The sequence below is a fragment of the Bombina bombina genome, chromosome 3 (assembly GCF_027579735.1).
Source record: "Bombina bombina isolate aBomBom1 chromosome 3, aBomBom1.pri, whole genome shotgun sequence".
NCBI lineage: Eukaryota > Metazoa > Chordata > Amphibia > Anura > Bombinatoridae > Bombina > Bombina bombina.
The window spans coordinates 1126013427-1126035930 of NC_069501.1; positions in this window are offsets into that span (position 1 = coordinate 1126013427).

Sequence of the window (22504 nt, forward strand, 5' to 3'; positions counted from 1 at the left end):
TTGAAGAATACATCTTTAGATTCAAAGATAGGCTACACCTTTATTATAAAATCTGGACTCTGTGGAATGAGATGTTTCCAGATTAAATACAAGTATTGTCCTCCAAAGTTAGTCAGGACTAATTGAATAAAAGAGTGATCTTCAAAATAATACACTCCTATTTTTTTTCCTCTTAGTTTCACTTTCCTCCCCTCCCCTTCTTTTATTTTAGTTTTAATTTTCATTCACCGTAAGCCTGCTTCCAGTCAATAGCAACAAGTACTCTTCTTGATTCTTGCAATGTTTAGATTTTTCTTAAAAGCTCTCATGCCTATGGTTAAAAAAAAAAAAAAAAAAAATCCGGGGGAGGAGCCAACTCTAAAGCTGAGCGGCCGTACATCTTTACAGCTCTGATCATGAGATAACTATCTGTAAAACTACCGACCATTTTCGCCTAGTAACCTTAATAATTTTGTGTGCCAGAAAGCCTAGAGGTCTCATAAAGCCTGCTTTTTAGAGAGATTCATGCTTGCTGAGTCGCCAAGGCCTTGAAGTATCTGCGACTGCAGACACATCCCGGGAGCAGCCATCTTGCGGCCTTTGTACAATCTGGAGCACGGAACGAAACTACCTAAAGGCTGCCGCTCTACCCTCAAACAAACCACGCTGCTTAACTATGGAGACTCCGGATCGCATCATGGACAAGATCTTTTGCTTTCTTGAATACTGCCGATCAGCGTCTGAACACTCCTCTGTGTTAGCTTCACTGCAAACTACGGGGCAGTCTCCAGCGCACGCACCTCTATGTGATCTTAACACTAAGCCCCTGGGGACAGTGACACCAGTTACGCAACGAATGGCCACAGCTGACAAGAGGGTACTGCTTAACAAATATCACAGGTTGGAGCGGACTCTGGATAGAGGAGATCATGAGGCTAAGACAGCGGTGATCCTGCCTTATGAGTCGGGAGGTATATCCCAGCTAAAGCCTCAACTGCCGCAGAATGACTCACGGGTATGTCGGGTTACCAAGCCTTCTCACACAGCAGAACGACCTGCAGACTACCTTGACGGACCTGCTGACTCCCTAATTATATCCGATCTGCCTGGAGATAATCTGAGAGATTGGTTGGACAGAGGGGACTCCCTTACAAAGCGGTCCTTGCCCAAAGTAGCACCGGCTTTCACTCTGTGGAGTTTCACGCAGCATGTATGGGAAGGGTCTAGCTCTGATGTGAATCTGAACTACTATGAAATGGGATGAAATGGTCATTAGAAGGTTTTGCGCTTCAAGGAGCTGCATAATATACTGGACACTAATACACTGTCTTGCTGTCCCCTATGCGTAATTACCCCAGTTTGTAAGTTTAAAAATTACAGTTTAAGACAGACTATATTGATTATGTCCTTCCTTTTGCGTTTAACAGTTGATGTTGTTGTCTATTTTTTCTCTGTCCCCTATGCTTAAGTACTCACTCTTCCCTTCTGCACAGTTATGGAATTTTGCGCGCCCCATTAACTATTATAAATATATGGCGCTTGAGAGCTATACACGAAAATAAGTTATACTGTAGTGCATAGTATTAATTTAAGGTTATCAATGAAAATGAGTTTTAGCCACAGTATGCCTTGTTAGAGGGATAGAGGCTGGATCTTTGTTTATTTAACATAACCTGTTCTGCTTAATACCAATGGTCCTGGCCTTTATGTTGGTTTAAAGATGTAATTTAGATACAACTTATTCACTCCTCTCTCACTCTGCAAAAGTGAAGTTCTTTAGTTTGATGTATAAAAAGCTCCTATAGGCTTGTTACCCTAGCTTGTACACCATATCTGATCATTGAGATGTGACAATGTGTCTGCCAGACTGCTGCCTGTAACCACACATGGCTGTTTTCCTTAATATAGCTTTATAAAGCCTTGCATCTTCTTAATCTTGTACACTGCTTGCACCCTGGCATATTGAATCCCCCACTGAAGCACAGCTTCTTTGCACTGTTCACTTGAGACTGCAAAGTACCTTAATAGTTTAAAGAAATAGACACATAGATACTGGCAGAAATCCCAGAAGCTCTGTAACTAACGCGTAAAGCCTAACCATAGTATTTGACATGATACTAAGATGGGGGTACACACCAACAGTAGCATCACCTCTCTAACACACTCTTCCTATAGGATACCATTTAATTAGAGTCTTACCAAATGCGAATAGCAATTGCATGCTTAGGGCTAAGTAACTTATATGCCTACTGCTTATACATAGTGTCTGAATAGGATTAAGTAGTCTTACATCTACTGCCGATGGGCAAAGGGCCCTTGCCCGTTGGCAATCTTCATTTCCTCCTAGAATCCCTATTCATATTTTAGAAGCTGTTAGGCTTCCATACACAACATGAGGCTGGTCCTTGTTTAGAATACTGCTCAGATAACCAGCACTTTGAGATTTTTATTATTGCATGTCAGTTTATATGTTCTCATCTCCTATAGGCCAGAGTCCAGGTTGCACATAAGAGACATATTTATGTTCCAAATCAGTATATATTTGTTGGAAGCAGTGCCTAAGTGTCAATAAGTCCATTAGTTAATTTACCACCTCCTCCCCCCCCCCCCCCTCTACACCACACCTCCTTCGGTAGGAGGGTTAACTACACGGCTTATCTCGCTTATGCCGTAACCTACCTATTCGTTCCCACATATTTTACCATACTATTTATATCACTTCTATCATAACATTTATTTATATCACTCGTTGAGTTATACTATTCAGTGGTGCATTCTCGCATATCTAACTTCAATAACCTCCCACATAACATATCTTGCTAGAAGAAATATACCCACAGATTTGCACCCAATCCTATAATTGATATAATTACTATTTATATCACTCCTACCATAATATCTATTTATACCACTTGCTAAGTTACACTATTCAGCGGTGCATTCTCGCATACCTTACTACAGTAACCATCTATACAACATATCTTACTAGAAGTGATACATCCATAGATTCATACCCAACCCTATAATTGATATAGAAAAAGAGGTTTGTTTTGTGGCCCATATGTGGTCTCTGTTACCCCATACCAACCTTCACTAGCTGTCTTATTTTGTTTATGTTTGAGGCCCAAAAGAGGCCCTTAGAGTTCATTAGAAGGTTTATATTTAAACTGGCAAATTTTAATTACAAACTACAGTTGTTCATTGATGCTTGTCCTCTCTCGATTGTCTGTATGCATTTAACGCTGTATTGTACTTGACATTCTCTGCAATGACTAATTGTGTATACTGCTTTTCTTTTTTCCATTTTGTAATTTTCCTTTTGAAACCTCAATAAAAGAATTTAAAATAAAAAAAAAAAAAAAAAATCCTAAGACAACACCAATCAACAAGTATTGGTTAATGGAACACTCTTGTACACATGTTCACGGCAGTAAACAAACATAACAATTTCTACAGTTTAATACATACTCCATGCTGCCAGGTTTACATTGAAAAATGTGTTCTATAAACAGATTTGCCACTACTAGAGTTCAATTTAACCTCTTAAGGACATATGACGGAATTTTTCCGTCATAAAACAATTGAGCAAACTGAGAGCTGTGTCCTTAAAGGGTTAACAGGTCATAGTAGCACCAAAAAAAAAAAATGGGTGCAAGTTACACATGCCAGTTCACTGCAGAAAACAACATCAATATTTTCTACAAACAGTTTAATATCTAAATATTTGCTCAGGCATATTCTGATAGGTTTACAGTAATAAAAGTGACACAGTGCCATTTCTAGAGTTCAAACAATTTAGCCAGCAAATTAAAAGGACAAAGTAGCCAAAACATGTCACCAAAAATTGGTTGATGTGCAATTTAGACATGCCAGTTCACTACAGAATTATATAGTGGATTCAAGTAGTTTTGCAGCCATTGAATTTAGTCCCAGAACACTAGTATCACTCAAAGGCATCTGCCTAAATTTCCCAAAAATCCACAACTCACAGTGGTTTAATGTTTAAAACTATTTACAGGCAACATTGTGCTGCGTTATAGTGTATTCAAGTAGTTTTGCAGCCATTAAATTTAACCTGTGTGGTCACACAAAGTCTGATGTGCAGATACAGTCATTCATCACATTATGAGCAAAAGTAAATATTCACACTACAGTTGTGTCCACTCAACCTCGGCTCTTCTACCCTGGCTTTCTCTTCTTCTTTGGAACCCTTGATTTCAGAGCACTACACCTTCTGTCAATCCATTAGCTGACTGGTCATTGGATCCTTGTGACTGGGGTCAGAAGGCAACATGATGTCGTTTTATTATTATTATTCTTTTCTTTATTTATAAAGCGCCAACAAATTCTGCAGTGCTGTCCATGGGTACAAAAGATAAAAGTTCAACAATGAATACAGGAGGAATTGAGGGCACTATTCCTGTGGGAATTTACAAGCTACACAGGTAGGAGGGTGAGAAACAGGAGGTGGGGACTACAAAGGTGAGAATGATGTTAGTGCGGTTAGATGAGGGCAACTATTAGGCAAGTGAAATTAATTTGTTACTGAATTGGGTAATAGGTTTCCCTGTACAAAAATGTCTTTAGGGAGTGTTTAAAGGAGGACACATTAGGGGAAAGTCTGGCACTGTGAGTAAGTGCTAGAGGTTTGGACCCACACGAGAGCAGTCCTGCAGTCTAGTATGGGTGGGGGGCAATGTTGGCAAGGGCGTTGTAGGTCAGGGTGAGAATTTTTAATTGAATTCTGCTGTGACTAAAGAGCCAGTAAAGGGACTCACAGAGAGGTGCAGCAGATACAGAGCGTCGGGAAATGTGGATTAGCCTGGCAGAGGCATTTAGGATGGATTGAAGGGGGGAAGCTAGGCTACTTAGAAGGTTGAGTAGTGAAGTCAGGAAATTACCAGGGAGTGGATTAGCAGCTTAGTGGTGGCAGCACTCATAGATGGACATATTTTGGAGATACTGTGTAGGTGGTTGTGGAGGATGAAGAAAGTAATTGGATGGGAGGTATTAAGGACAGATTGGAGTCAAGTGCAACTCTGAGGCAGTGGACCTGGGGTTATGGGGAGATAGTGTTGCCACCAACAGTGATAGAAAAGTTAGAAACCGGAGCAGAGTTATAGGGGGAAGGATTTGGAGCTCAGTCTTGGACATGTTAATTTTTAACTGGTTAGAGGCTATCCAGGAAGAAATGCCAGATAAGCAGTCGCTGATGTGAGAAAGGACAGAAGGAGAGAGAGCAGGGGTGGCGAGTTAGATCTGAGTTAAAAACGCGTTGGATGAGAAACACGTTGCTAGTATTTTTTAAATATTTTAATAAAGTAAGTTTTTGATTATACTTACCACTTGCTGCCAGACCTTTTTACTTCACATTGGCTCCTTTCTGGATTACTGGGAGTTCCTGTCTTACCAGATATCAGTCTACTGGGTGACTGTTTGATCCCAGTTTGCCTCTAGTGCACCAAGGGAGGTGCTTTTCTAAATGTGGGTATATCCATTACCACATACTGCTGCTATTATTTGTCCATACAATACTAGGCCATATTGGCGCTGTATTTGTTTATACCTTCCACAGGGCATTGATCAGCCATTGGAGATCAGTCTGCTGGGTGACTGTATGTGATCCCAGGCTGCTTCCTCTACACCACTAGGGGTGGCTCACCAAATGTGAGTGTGTCATTACACTGATACTTGTTTTCATTTGTCAAACAATATTAAGCCATGTGGTGCTTCTGTTCTTTTGTGTTGTCTACAAAATTGAAGATGTCAAAGGTGGCACTCATAATGGGAAAGGATATATTACCTGTAAAAGCTTGGGGGTGGTCTGTTCTTTCCTGCTCTTGCCCCATACAATATGTTGGGAAAACGTATCAGGAGTTTAAAGAAAGGATAAAGCACATAGAAGGGATATTGTAAATAAACGGATTAAAACAAGTGGTATTGCTCACCACTTCTTTGATTATCAGTCTAGCAGTAACAAAGATCTACGCTTTATGGGTGCTGAATATATCAGTGAGAGAGAGGTGGTGATTGTGATAAGACACTCCTTAAAGCAGAGTGCAAATGGATTTTCAATTTAGACAGTCTAACCAGGTGGTTGAAACAAGGAATTGAATTATGCCCCCTTATTATAAGTAGATATATGTTCTTTGTGTACTTCAACACTGCCCCTTTAAGAGAAGATAGGGTGTGAATGACATAAAGGTTTTCCTTTAATTTGGATTTTAATATCAAGGCCAAAAGGATTTCTTTTAAGGGCTTTCATTAATATACAAATTTGACGTGCATTACCTCTAAATTGTCAGTGTATATAACATTAATAATCTTATTAAAAGCTTAACCTATTCATGTTAATAATTAAAAAGTATACTTATGGCATGCTTGTACTCTATACTTTGATCTCCCTTTAAAAAGAAGTTTCATGTAAATTATTGAGGTTGTGTTAAACTTCAAGAATATTTGTTTCACCTGGGTTGAATATATAAAGGCATAGGATTGGACTATTGCATCATATGCCTGAGAAAGCCCAATCTGATTGGTTGTTGAGTGAAACACGTGTAGCATTGTTAACCACGCCCACTGGAGCTCCGTGAGTGTGGCGGTGTGCTGTATGATCCTTTGGAGTCACCCTGATGTTAATCTTAATGGTCCAGTGAGTGGTATAATCGAGTAATATCTGGATGTGCTGTGGATTAATCTGGAGGAGCAAGACGTCACTCCTGCGGCGGACAAAGCCTAAACCCAATCGCTAATGTTGACAAACATGCGTATAAGTGTATGGTGAGCTGTTAATCTGTATTTTTTCGAATCCGTTTGTTTTCTCGGATCCATTCTTTATTTATATTCATTATTCTATTCTGAAATTTAAAAAACAAAAAGATTGGAAAAAACGATTTAACTTAACATAACTAATATGTCGGCAATTGCCGGAAACAAAATTATCTAAAACCGCCACCACCCACATCGCCGACACTAAATAAAGCTATTAACCCCTAAACTGCTTTCCCCCCCTCATAGTCAACATTAGCTAAACCTATTAACCCCTAAACCGCAGTTTCGACATCGCCAACACAAACTAAACCTATTAACCCCTAAACCGCAGTTCCCCCGACACTAACTAAACCCCTATTAACCCCTAAACCGCAGTTCGCCGACATCGCCAACACTAACTAAACATATTAAAGGGACATTATACACTCAAAAAATATGCGCTAATTAAATAAAGCATTAAAAGAAAATAGTTTTTATTTAAGATGTATTATCAATTTTGCTGCTTAAGGTCCTAAAAATGATGTTAAAGTTTGTAGTCCTCTGACTTCATGAGAATACGTTCGTAATACCCAGTAGCTACAGAACAAGGTTTTTTTCCACACTCCCTAAATGGTGTTTACAGACAGCCCTCCTGCTGGAACGGTCTGTGTAATGTGCTTTGTGCAGTACTATGTTCAAAGGCAGAAACGATGCAGATATACACAGAAGCTGCTAAACTCAACAGCTTATTTTCCCTTCTGTCCCTTCTAACTCTGCAGGAATTCCACTTCCCTTCCCCCCTCCCGGTTACCACAGATCTCCCCCCCGGTCTCTGCAATGCCGTGGTAACCGGGAGAGGGGAAGGGAATTGGATGGACCTTACTGGGCAAAGGATGTGAAGGTGCCCCCATTTCAGCAGAACCCTTTCTGTGTGTGTGAAACCAGCAGCTGCAGATATACACAGAAGTTGCTAAACTCAGCAGCATATTTTCCTTTCTGTCCGTTCTAACACTGCAGGAATTCCACTTCCCTTCCTCTCTCCTGGTTACCACAGCATTTAATTAGGTTGTGCAGAGACTGGAGGAGATCTGTGGTAACTGGGAGGGGGAAAGGGAAGTGGAATTCTGCAGCTTCTGTGTATATCTGCATTGTTTCTGCCTTTGAACATAGCACAAAGCACATTACACAGACCATTCCAGCAGGAGGGCTGTCTGTAAACACTATTTAGAGAGTGTGGAAAAAAGCCTTGTTCTGTAGCTACTGGGTATTACGAACGTATTCTCATGAAGTCAGAGGACTTCAAACTTTAACATCATTTTTAGGACCTTAAGCAGCAAAATTGATAATACAAGTTAATTAAAAACTTTATTTTCTTTTAATGCTTTATTTAACTAGCGCATATTTTTTTGAGTGTATAATGTCCCTTTAACCCCTAAACCGCAGTTCACCGACACTAACTGAAGTTATTAACCCCTAAACCGCCATACACCCACATCGCCAACACTAACTAAACCTAATAAACCCTAAACCGCCGGCCCCCACATTGCAACAACATAAATTAAACTATATTAACCCCTAAACCTAACACCCCCTAATTTTAACATAATTAAAATAGACCTAAATTAAAGTAACAATTATTAACTAACTACCTATTCAAAAATAAATACAAATTTACCTGTGAAATAAAAATAAAACCTAAGCTAGCTACAATATAACTATTTACTAACTACCTAGTTAAAAACCTAAGCTTACACTAATAAAACCTAACATTACTAAAAATAAAAAAATTACCATTACAAAAAATAACAAACGAAATTATCCAAAAAAATAAAAAAAATATTCCTATTCTAATACCCCGTTTAAATAAAAAACAAACAAAAAACACCCTAAAATAAAAACACCCAAATCTATAATACCAACCCTCTGGAACGCACTTCCTCGACTTGCCCCTAACCTCTCCTCTTTCAAACGTTCCCTAAAGACCCTTTCTGTTTAGGGAAGCTTATCGCCCCAACTTATTAACAAACTAACTTCACTTAACTAACAGTTGCCCTCATCTATCTCCTCACTAATATCATTCTCACCTTTGCAGTCCCCACCTCCTGTTTCCCATCCTCCTACCCATCTAGATTGTAAGTTCCCACGGGAATAGGGCCCTCAATTCCCCCTGTATTTGTCTGTAAAAAAATTGTATTGAATTTTTGTTGTTTTAAAAGATAGATAATCCCTTAATTACCAATTCCCCAGTTTCGCATAACCAACACAGTTATAATTATACACGTTTTACCTCTGTAAATACCTTGTATCTAAGCCTCAGCAGACTGCCCCCTTATTTCAGTTCTTTTGACAGACTTGCATTTTAGCCAATGTTATCTATGAAACACGTGAACTAATGCCCTCTAGTGGTGAAAAACTATTAAAATGCATTTAGATTAGAGGCGGCCTTCAAGATCTAAGAAATTAGCATATGAACTTCCAAGGTTTAGCTTTTAAGAATACCAAGAGAATAAAGCAAAATTGGTGATAAAAGTAAATTGGAAAGTTGTTTAAAATTGCATGCCCTATTTGAAACATGAGGTTTTTTTTGGACTTGACTGTCCCTTTAAGAAGCTCTCATTCCTATTGGCTGACATAGTAACACCTTTACTAACTATTGTTATATTAAAGGGACAATCTAGTCCAAAAACAAAATTTATGCTTACCTGATAAATGTATTTCTTTCTTGACACGATGAGTCCACAGATCATCATTAATTACTGTTGGGAATATCACTCCTGCCCAGCAGGAGGCGGCAAAAAGCACCACAGCAAAGCTGTTAAATTTCACCTCCCTTCCCTCCCACCCCAGTCATTCGACCAAAGTAAAGGAGAGAAAGGAAGCAACAAGGTGCAGAGGTATCTGAAGTTTATAAAATACTAACAACCTGTCTAAATAACAGGGCGGGCCGTGGACTCGTGTCAAGAAATAAATACATTTATCAGGTAAGCATAAATTTTGTTTTCTTTCTAATGACACGAGTCCACGGATCATCATTAATTACTGTTGAGAATCAATACCCAAGCTAGAGTACACAGATGATAAGGGAGGGATAAGACAGGAAACCTAAACGGAAGGCACCACTGCTTGAAGAACCTTTCTCCCAAAAGTGGCCTCAGCCGAGGCAAAATAGTCAAATTTATAGAAGTTTGAAAAAGTGTGAAAAGAGGACCAAGTTGCAGCCTTGCAAATCTGTTCCATAGAGGCTTCATCTTTGAATGCCCAGGAAGAGGAAACAACCCTCGTAGAAAGAGCCGTTACTCCCTCAGGAGGCTGCTGTCCAGCAGATTCATAGGCAAAGCAAATGATACTCTTCAGCCACAAAGAAAGAGAAGCAGCCGTAGCTTCCTGTCCCTTACGTTAAACAGAAGACTGACGAAAATCCTTAGTCGCCTGTAAATAGAATTTTAGTGCACATACCACGTCCAGATTGTGTAGAAGCCGTTCCTCCTGAGAAGGAGGATTAGGACACAAGGAAGGAACAGCAATCTCCTGATTAATGTTCCAATCTGCAACTACTTTAGGGAGAAACCCTAATTTAGTACAAAAAGCCACCTTATCTGATGAAAAATAAGGTAAGGGAACTCATACTGTAATGCCGAGAGCTCTGACACTCTACGAGCAGAAGAATAGCAACAAGAAACAAAACTTCCCAAGATAACAACTTAATATCTAAGGAATGCCTAGGCTCCAATGGAGCCCCTTAAAGAACCTTAAGAACTAAAATAAGACTCCAGGAAGGCGTAACTGGTTTAAACACAGGTCTGAGCCTGACCAAGGCCTAACAAAAAGATTGCATGTCTGGGATATCCCCAGACACTTAAGTAACAAAATAGAGAAGGCAGATATTTGACCCTTTAGGGAACTTGCCAATAAACCCTTCTCCAAACCTTCTTGGAGAAAAAAACAGAATTCTAGGAATCCCAACTTTACTCCAAGAGTATCCTTTGGATTCACACCGATATAGATATCTTATGGTAAATCTTTCTAGTCACAGGTTTACGTGAATCAAGGTCTCAATGACTGAGTCCAAAATCCACACTTGGATAAATTTAAGCGTTCAATCTCCAATCAGTCAGACTCTGAGAAACTAAATTAGTATGAAGGAAGGCCCCTTGAAATAGAAGGTCCTTCCCCAAATGAAGTCTCCAAGGTGGAAGAGATGACATGTCCACCAGGTCTGCATAGCAAATCCTGTGAGGCCACACCGGTGCAATGAGGGACACCAACGCCCTCTCCTGCTTGATTCGAGCAATGACTTGATGAAAAAAAGCGAACAGAGACAATAGATATGCGAGACTGAAATTCCAAGGTACCGCTAGAGCGTCTCTCAGTACTGTACCTCGGGAGCTTGGCATTCTGCTGAGATGCCATGAGATCCAATTCCAGCTGACCCCATTTAAGAATCAGGCTGGAAAACACTTCCGGATGGAGCTCCCACTCCCCCGGGTGAAGGGTCTGCCTGCTCAGGAAGTCCGCCACAGCAATTGTAGGTCTCTGCCCACTGAATGATCTTTGCTACCTCTATCATGGCCAAGGAACTCCTAGCTCCTCCCTGATGGTTGATGAAAACCACTGAGGCTAAATTGTCCAACTGGAACCTGAAGAACCGGGCCGAAGTTAACAGACCAGGCCAGGAGAGCATTGAAGATTGCTCTCAGTTCCAGAATGTTTATGGGAAGAACACACTCCGACTGAGTCCCTGTTCTCTGAGCCTTTAGAGAGCCTCCCAGAAGGCTGGCATCTGTTGTCACAATCACCCAAGAGGTTCTGCGAAAGCAGGTTCCCTGGGAAAGATGATCCAGAGACAACCACCAAAAATAGAGAATCCCTTGCCTCATGCTCCAGCAGTAATCACGGAGACAGATCTGCCTAATCTCTGTTCCACTGCCTGCACCTTAACTGCAGTGGTCTGAGATGGAAACGGACGACCGGGATGATGTCCATTGCCGCTACCATCCAGTGTTAATTTTGACGGCAAATTTCAATTTAGTCTTAGTTTTAGTCTTTTGACTAAAATGCCATTTTAGTTTTAGTCGTATTTTAGTCATCTGAATTGTTTTAGTTTTAGTCTAGTTTTAGTCGACTGAATCTCCAGTAGATTTTAGTTAAAGTGTAATGCATTATTTAAGCATTTCTCTATCATTTGCAAACTGATGACATACTCCAGGAGTAAACATAACACCTGTTAATATTTATGGTATTAAGGTTTAAACATGCAATACAGAAACAGATTTAGCCGTTGTGATATGTAACATCTTTATTAAACTTAAAATTAAATAAAACCAAGTTTCATAAACAAACAGAAGTGCAACTTTAAAATATAAAAAAAACAAAACTGAACTGTATTGGCTGTATTGCACATATTACCTAATATAAAAACGTTAACAGTTCTCTGTTAATAATTAAAACAAGTATCAAGTAACTCAACACAACAAAAAGTTTCTGCAGCTAGCACAGGCACAGCATAACAAACCCATATTCGTGGGTTATGCTTATTTCTATAGGAAGAATCAATTGATTGTTTACAGATTCGTAAAATTTTCGGCAAAGATATTAGCACTGCTCTAGAACTTCCAAACTCATTATATACTCCTGGAGTAAAGGTTTATTAACCTGTTTTTTTATGGTATTAAGGTTTCAACATGCAATACAGATATAACAGATTTAACTGTTGTGGTATATAACATGTCTTTATTTATCTTAAAATTTAATAAAATTAAGTTTCGTAAATTTTACAAAAGAGAAGTAATTGGATATGGATTGATTATAACACCTTGCATAAAATGTTTTTGTCAGCAAATTTTGATTTAGTTTTAGTCATAGTCTTTTGACTAAAATGTAATTTTGATTTAGTTTTAGTCAGTCTTTTGACTAAAATGTCATTTTAGTTTTAGTCGTATTTTAGTCATCAGAATTTCTTTAGTTTTATAGTCATTTTAGTCTAGTTTTAGTCAACGAAATTAACACTGCTACCATCAGCCCGATTACCTCCATACACTGAGTCACTGATGGCTGAGGAGAGGACTGAAGTGCTAAGCAAGAATCGAAAATCTTCATTGATAAGGAATCTATTATGGTTCCCAAGAAAAACACCTTTGTATTTGGAACTAAGGAACTCTCTTCCAAATTCACCTTCCATCCGTGAGCCCGCAGGAAAGAGAACAACATTTCCGTGTGAGATCTTGCTTGTTGAAAGGAAGACGTCTGAACTAGAATGTCGGTCAGATAAGGTGCCACTGCAATGCCCCACAATCGGAGCACCGCTAGCAGGGATCCCAGGACCTTTGAGAAAATTCTGGTAACTGTGGTAAGACCAAATGGAAGAGCCACAAACTGAAAGTGTTTAACTAGAAAAAGCAAACCTTTGAAACTTGTGATGGTCCCTGTGTCGGGGAACATGCAGGTACGCGTCCTTTAAATCCACCATTGTCATAAATTGACCCTCCTGGACCAAAGGAAGAATGGAACGAATAGTTTCCATCTTGAAGGATGGCACTCTGAGGAATTTGTTTAGACTCTTAAGATCTAAAATCGGTCTGAAGGTTCCAGTTTTTGGGAACCACGAACAGATTGGAATAGAACCCCAGACCTTGTTCGTGCGTTGTAACAGGAACCATTACTCCCAGGTCGGAGAGGTCCCGAACACAGTGTAAGAATGCCTCTCTCTGTGTCTGGTCTACAGATAATCTTGAAAGCAGAAAACTGCCCCGGGAGGAAAGGTCTTGACTCTAGTTTGTATCCCTGGGGCACGATGTCCACCGCCCAGGGATCCTGAACATCTCATACCCAAGCCTGAACGAAAAATGAAAGTCTGCATTCCTACAAGACCCCTCATGCTGCTTTTGATGCAATAGCAGGCTTTTTGGATTGTTTTCCCATGTTCCAAGACTGATCGGGACTCCAGGAAGGCTTGGACTGCTCCTTCTTGGAGGAGGAAGTGAAAGGATTTCCATTTAAATTTCGAAAGGAACGAAAATTACTCTGACATCCCTATTGATTATTTATCTTATCCTGAAGGAGGAAAAGTCCCTTTCCTCCCGTGATGTCAGCAATTATTTCCATCAACCACGGCCCAAACAAAGTCTTTCCTTTGTAAGGAATCGCCAAAAGTTTAGACTTAGATGACACATCCGCAGACCAAGATCAGCGGGCCAGTATGGAAAAAAACAAAATTGTAGCTACCAGCTTAATAACCTGAAGGGAAGCATCCGTGGTAAAGGAGTTGGCCAACTTAAGGGCCTTTATCCTACCCTGGATTTCTTCAAGGGAAGAGTCTGTTTTTAATAGATTCAGAAAAGGCATCAAACAGTATGCTACCGCAGTAGTGACAGAAGCCATACAAACTGCGGGATGTCATTGTAAACCATGGTGTACATATCCTGTAACTTCTTATCCATAGGATCCTTAAAGAAGCAACTATACTCTATAGGAATAGTAGTTTTCTTGGCCAGCATGGAAATTCCACCTTGGATACCGTCTGCCAAGATTCCATGATAGAATCTGCTATAGGAAACCTTTTAAATACAGGGGATGGAGAAAAACATAATTTATGTAAGAACTTACCTGATAAATTCATTTCTTTCATATTAGCAAGAAATGAATTTATCAGTCCATGAGCTAGTGACGTATGGGATATACATTCCTACCAGGAGGGGCAAAGTTTCCAAAACCTCAAAATGCCTATAAATACACCCCTCACCACACCCACAAATCAGTTTAACGTATAGCCAAGAAGTGGGGTGATAAGAAAAAAGTGCGAAAGCATAAAAAATAAGGAATTGGAATAATTGTGCTTTATACAAAAAAATCATAACCACCACAAAAAAGGGTGGGCCTCATGGACTCTTGCTAATATGAAAGAAATGAATTTATCAGGTAAGTTCTTACATAAATTATGTTTTCTTTCATGTAATTAGCAAGAGTCCATGAGCTAGTGACGTATGGGATAATGACTACCCAAGATGTGGATCTTCCACGCAAGAGTCACTAGAGAGGGAGGGATAAAATAAAGACAGCCAATTCCGCTGAAAAAAATCCACACCCAAAATAAAGTTTAAATCTTATAATGAAAAAAACTGAAATTATAAGCAGAAGAATCAAACTGAAACAGCTGCCTGAAGTACTTTTCTACCAAAAACTGCTACAGAAGAAGAAAACACATCAAAATGGTAGAATTTAGTAAAAGTATGCAAAGAAGACCAACTTTGTAAATCTGATCAACTGAAGCTTCATTCCTATATACGCCCAGGAAGTAGAAACTGACCTGGTAGAATGAGCTGTAATCCTTTGAGGCGGAGTTTTACCCAACTCGACATAGGCATGATGAAACAAAAATTTTAACCAAGATGCCAAAGAAATGGCAGAAGCCTTCTGACCTTTCCTAGAACCGGAAAAGATAACAAATAGACTAGAAGTCTTTCGGAAATCCTTAGTAGCTTCAACATAATATTTCAAAGCTCTAACTACATCCAAAGAATGCAACGACTTTTCCTTAGAATTCTTAGGATTAGGACACAATGAAGGAACCACAATTTCTCTACTAATGTTGTTAGAATTCACAACCTTAGGAAAAAATTTAAAAGAAGTTCGCAACACCGCCTTATCCTGATGAAAAATCAGAAAAGGAGACTCACAAGAAAAAGCAGATAATTCAGAAACTCTTCTAGCAGAAGAGATGGCCAAAAGAAACAAAACTTTCCAAGAAAGTCATTTAATGTCCAGCGAATGCATAGGTTCAAACGGAGGAGCTTGAAGAGCCCCCAGAACCAAATTCAAACTCCAAGGAGGAGAAATTGACTTAATAACGGGTTTTATACGAGCCAAAGCTTGTACAAAACAATGAATATCAGGAAGACTAGCAATCTTTCTGGGAAAAAGAACAGAAAGAGCAGAGATTTGACCTTCCAAGGAACTTGCAGACAAACCTTATCCAAACCATCCTGAAGAAACTGTAAAATTCTAGGAATTCTAAAAGAATGCCAAGAAAAAATTATGAGAAAAACACCAAGAAATGTAAATCTTCCAGACTCGATAATATATCTTCCTAGATACAGTTTTACGAGCCTGTAACATATTATTAATCACAGAGTCAGAGAAACCTCTATGACTGAGAATCAAGCGTTCAATCTCCATGCCTTCAAATTTAAGGATTTGAGAAACCTGATGGAAAAAAAAAAAGGACCTTGCGATAGAAGGTCTGGTCTTAACGGAAGAGTCCACGGTTGGCAAGTGGCCATCCGGACAAGATCCGCATACCAAAACCTGAGAGGCCATGCTGGAGCCACCAGCAGAATAAACGAACGCTCCTTTAGAATCTTGGAAAAAGAACTAGAGGCGGAAAGATATAAGCAGGATGATACTTCCAAGGAAGTGACAATGCATCCACTGCTTCCGCCTGAGGATCCCTGGATCTGGACAGATACCTGGGAAGCTTCTTGTTTAGATGAGAAGCCATCAGATCTATTTCTGGAAGTCCCCATATTTGAACAATCTGAAGAAATACCTCTGGGTGAAGAAACCATTCGCCCGGATGTAGCGTTTGGCGACTGAGATAATCCGCTTCCCAATTGTCTATACCTGGGATACGAACCGCAGAAATTAGACAGGAGCTGGATTCCGCCCATACAAGTATTCGAGAGACTTCTTTCATAGTCAGAGGACTGTGAGTTCCTCCTTGATGATTGACATATGCCACGGTTGTGACATTGTCCGTCTGGAAACAAATGAACGACTCTCTCTTTAGAAGAGGCCACGACTGAAGAGCTCTGAAAATTGCACGGAGTTCCAAAATGTTGATTGGTAATCTCACCTCCTGAGATTCCCAAACCCCTTGTGCTGTCAGAAACCCCCATACAGCTCCCCAACCTGTCAGACTTGCATCTGTTGAGATCACAGTCTAGGTCGGAAGAACAAAAGAAGCCCCCTGAACTAAACGATGGTGGTCTGTCCACCACATCAGAGAGTGTCGAACAATCGGTTTTAAAGATATTAATTGAGATATCTTTGTATAATCCCTGCACCACTGGTTCGGCATACAGAGCTGAAGAGGTCGCATGTGAAAACGAGCAAAGGGGATCGCGTCCAATGCAGCAGTCATAAGACCTAAAATTTCCATGCATAAGGCTACCGAAGGGAAAGATTGAGACTGAAGGTTTCGACAAGCTGAAACCAATTTCAGACGCCTCTTGTCCGTCAGAGACAGAATCAAGGACACTGAATCTATCAGGAAACCTAAAAAGGTTACCCTTGTCTGAGGAATCAAACGAACTTTTTGGTAAATTGAACCTCCAACCATGTTCTTGAAGAAACAACACTTATAAAAGACTGGAAAGGTTCTTTCTAGTGAAAATGAGCAAAGGGAATTGAATCCAATGCTGTGGCCATAAGACCTAAAACTTCTATGCATATATAGCAACTGAAGGAAATAATAGAGACTAAAGGAACCGATAGACGGAACCCTATAAAATTATCCCTTGTCTGATAGAGACAAGGACAGTGACACAAACTATCTGGAAACCTAAAAAAGGTGACCCTTGTGTGAGGAATCAAGAGCTTTTGAAAAAAAGATCCTCTAACTATGACCTGAAGAGCAAGTAAATCATATGAGATTCCGCATCCTCAGAAAATAATCTGAATGAAAACAGAAAAATGAAAATATGCATTTATTGTATCTAATGAAAACAAATAATGCTATCAATGACCATAAAAAGGCAAAATAGTTTGAATAAAACTCCAAAACCCGGTTCCTCAAAAAGGAACTGGAAGAAATACCCCAGAAGATTCCAGGTCTGAGCAGCGCTTGAACCCCATGGGTGCCCAGCCATGCTTCAACAGTACCCAAAATATATAGGACAAAAACACAGTTAAAGAAAGTGTTAGCCTTACTGGAATAAAATCAAAGAAATTTGGACAAAATAAATTTCAAAGAAACCTTAACCTGCCCCTTACCAGCCAAGCTGGAATACGGCACGTACATCGCAATATTAGGGAGCTGATTTCGAACTCCAATTATAGACATGTTACTTGGGAAAGAATTCAGGAATACGTTCCTTAATAAAAACAACCAAACCAGTATAAGCATAAAGTTTTAGTCTTAGAACTCAATCTTGAAGCCCAGAGTAACAGTTAAGAATTGAATCCAATTATAAAACAAATAACTGATTATCTTAGAAAAAAAGAAATATGGATTTTTTTATTTTTTTTTTAAATCACAAAATTCTTCTAGCTAAAAAAAAGCTAAAGACATAGATTAACCCTCATTTGCGAAAATATTCAATAAAATGAAGACACAAATGAAATTATTAGCATGATAGTCCAGTTTAAAGGATCAGCCAATACAGTGGACTTGCATAATCAATAAATGCAAAACAACAAGACAAATGCAACAGCACCTAGTCTAGTAAATGTTGTCCCTTTAACAATGCTAAAATAAATCATAATCTGATACTTGATCTTAAAGTAAACAGAGAAAATGAAGCAATTGCAATATCCAAATAAATCACAGGACCAAGAAAAGTACCTGAAACTAAATAATTTTCCATAAATAAGATACAACTATCTAAAGGAAAATAAATACTATTTTGCTATAGAAACAATAGCATAATTAGTAGAATTAGAGATAGCCCCAATAAATTGGAGAACCCTCCAAATTGAGTTTAACTGCTGGCAAAGAATATAGTTTAAAACCTTTGAAGAGGAAATAAAAGAAAATTCTCAGCCTATTCCATTCCCTAGTATGGGGAATTGGAAAGAAAACCTCTGAAAACACAGAAGAAATAAATAGGCAGAAATAATGTCAGCTAGTCTTAAAGAACTAGTTACCTTAATATCCAAAATAATCAACACCTTTTCAACAAAGAACAAATGTACTTTAATAATGGAAAAATAATAAAAAAGTAGATTTGTTAGTGTCAATATCTGATGAAGAAAATTTCTGAAAAAGAAAAAAATATCATCAGAGAAGGATAAATCAGTATGTTGGTCATTTGAAACTTCAATAATTAAAAAAGAAGTGAAAAAAGACCTAAAAATTTTTATTAGAAGGCACGAAGTCAGACAAAGCCTTTAAAATAGAATCAGAAAAATATTTCTTAAAAATCTTCTAAATATTTCTTGTAAGAAAGGAAATATATAAAGCATAAATACTAATGGATTCCGCATGTAAAAGTATAACATAATAACTTATTACAAACCATAGCTAAAGATAAACATTTATAACATTTAAAATAAATGAACTTAGCTTTGGTAGAACTGAAACTCAGTTAAGCGTTTTTCCAGAAGTGGCTTCTGATTCAGAGTCAATCTGAGACATCTTGCAATATGTAATAGAAAAAACAACATATAAAGCAAAATTGATCAAATTCCTTAAATGACAGTTTCAGGAATGGGAAAAAAATGCCAATGAACAAGCTTCTAGCAACCAGAAGCAATAAATAATGAGACTTAAATATTGTGGAGACAACAATGACGCTCAAATTTTTTAGCGCCAAAAAAGCCGCCATTTTTTGGCGCAAAAACGTCAAAAAAATGACGCAACTTCCGGCGACACGTATGACGCCGAAAATGACAAGAAAATGTTTGCGCCAAGAAAGTCCACGCCAAGAATGACGCAATAAAATTAAGCATTTTCAGCCCCCGCGAGCCTAACAGCCCACAGGAAAAAAAGTCAAATTTTAAGGTAAGAGAAAATTTCAATTATTCATATGCATTATCCCAAATATGAAACTGACTGTCTGAAAATAAGGAACGTTGAACATCCTGAATCAAGGCAAATAAATGTTTAAACACATATATTTAGAACTTTATATAAAAGTGCCCAACCATAGCCCAACCATAGCTTAGAGTGTAACAGAAAATAAGACTTACTTACCCCAGGACACTCATCTACATGTAGTAGAAAGCCAAACCAGTACTGAAACGAGAATCAGTAGAGGTAATGGTATATATAAGAGTACATCGTCGATCTGAAAAGGGAGGTAAGAGATGAATCTCTACGACCTATAACAGAGAACCTATGAAATAGACCCCGTAGGAGATCATTGAATTCAAATAGGCAATACTCTCTTTACATCCCTCTGACATTCACTGCACACTGAGAGGAAAACCGGGCTCCAACCTGCTGCGGAGTGCATATCAACGTAGAATCTAGCACAAACTTACTTCACCACCTCCATGGGAGGCAAAGTTTGTAAAACTGATTTGTGGGTGTGATGAGGGGTGTATTTATAGGCATTTTGAGGTTTGGGAAACTTTGCCCCTCCTGGTAGGAATGTATATCCCATACGTCACTAGCTCATGGACTCTTGCTAATTACATGAAAGAAAAGGGATACCCAGTCTCTCCCATTCTTTAGCAATAATCTCAGTAGCTCAATCTGGTACAGGAAAAACTTCCACCATGGAAGGTACATCAAAATACTTATGTAGCTTACTGGACCTTTTAGGATTGACAACCACCATGGTGTCGCTGTCATCCAGAGTAGCTAAAACCTCCTTGAGAAACAGACGGAGGTGTTCTAGCTGAAACCTGAAGGATACAACTTCAGAATCAGTAGGAAGAATTACACTGTCTGAGTCTGAGATTTCACCTTCAGATGCTACCGAAGTATCCTCCTCCTCAGGCTTCTGGGAGGGGGCATTAAAAATAGCAACAACAGCGTTAGCAACCTCACTTACTGAAAGTTTACCTTTCCTCTTGCGCTTTCCCTGCAGCATGGGAAAAACAGACAACCCATCAGAGACTGCAGAGGACATGAGGGAAGCGATGTGTTACAACATGACTCCAGGTGGCATTACAGAGGAAGCACAGGGCACTGTATGAGTGGGGAATACAATTTTTGGACACTTGAGGAGAAAGCTGCGGTATATAGTGAACATTGTCTTTAGGCACCTAAACAGTATCTGCCTTAGACAATGTTGGCTCAGAAAAAAAAATCTATCCCTGTAATTTTAAGTTCTCTCAAAACATAAGGAACAGAAGGGATAGGTGGTTCCACATAGCACCAAAACAAGCATTTTGAAAGGCCTCTTGGTCCATTCTGACTCACAATGGAACAATTTATCACAAAAAAATACTTAAATTTTAATAAAAATTTAAACACAAAAAAACGATACTGTCACTTTAAATTTTAAAACGTAACCTTTTTTATATTCTGCAGTAAGTAACTAAATAGGGTGTATGCAAGTACTATTAACAACCTGTACACCTCAGATTAGCTTTGCTGAGGTGCCTACCTGCCCTGCTGACACCAGATAGAATCTCTCTAGTAAATGATCCGGAACTCGCAAAATATCAACAACAGTGTCTGCATTATAGTGAGCAGCTGTCCGGTCCCAAAAGTGCAGATTTAAACTTTATTATGTGCTTTCCAGTGAGATTGTTATCCGGTCACAGTAAATGCAGGGGAAAATGGAGCGCCCCAGTAAACCGCCGCCTCAGTTAGCCCCGCCCATCGTGGGAGTCTGAAAAATGAATCTCCCGGTCGGCATATTATAGATTCAAGCCGCCGGGAGAAATGAAACCACATAACAAGAGCCTATATTTTAACAATCCTCAGTCCCAGTGCCTGCGTTAACATACTGCCAGTATGTTCCCTTTAACATATAGGAGAAAAACTGTGTGCCCCTTAATGAATAAATAACGTAGGCAAAGAGAATGTCTGGGGTGGGAGGGAAGGGAGGTGAAATTTAACAGCTTTGCTGTGGTGCTCTTTGCCGCCTCCTGCTGGGCAGGAGTGATATTCCCAACAGTAATTAATGATGATCTGTGGACTCATCGTGTCATTAGAAAGAAATAAACTTTCATGATTCAGATAGGGCATGTCATTTTAAACAACTTTCCAATTTACTTTTAACACCAATTTTGCTTTGTTCTCTTGGTTTTCTTAGTTTAAAGCTAAATCTAGGAGGCTCTTATGCTAATTTCTTAGACCTTGAAGGCCGCCTTTTTTCTAAATGCGTTTTGACAGTTTTTCACCAATAGAGGATGTAAGTTCATGTGTGTCATATAGATAACACTGTGCTCACGTACGTAGAGTTACCTAGGAGTGAGCACTAATTGATTAAAATGCAAGCCTGTTAAAAGAACTGAAATAAATGGGCAGTTTGCAGAGGCTTAGATACAAGATAATCACAGAGGTGTATTAATATAAAACATTGTTGGTTATGCAAAGCTAGGGAATGGGTAATAAAGGGATTTTATATCTTTTAAAACAATAACAATTCTGGTGTAGACTGTCCCTTTAATATACTTTATAACCTCTAAACCTCTGCCTGTTTCTAAGCCCCTGTTAGTCGCCTCTTATCTCAATTCATTTTAATAGCTTTTCACAACCAGACAGTGCTAAGCCATGTTTTATGTGTAACACACTTTATTAGGACCAAATAATCAGATAGGTTAGCTGATGTTCCTTAAAGTGATAGTAAAGCAATTTTGAAATGCTAGGATTTACCAGTGAAACAAATAAAGGGGACTTTCAGTCATGAAGTATAAAAACATCATTTATGTAAGAATTTACCTGATAAATTCATTTCTTTCATATTGGCAAGAGTCCATGAGCTAGTGACGTATGGGATATACATTCCTACCAGGAGGGGCAAAGTTTCCCAAACCTCAAAATGCCTATAAATACACCCCCCACCACACACACAATTCATTTTAACTAATAGCCAAGAAGTGGGGTGATAAGAAAGGAGCGAAAGCATCAACAAGGAATTGGAATAATTGTGCTTTATACCAA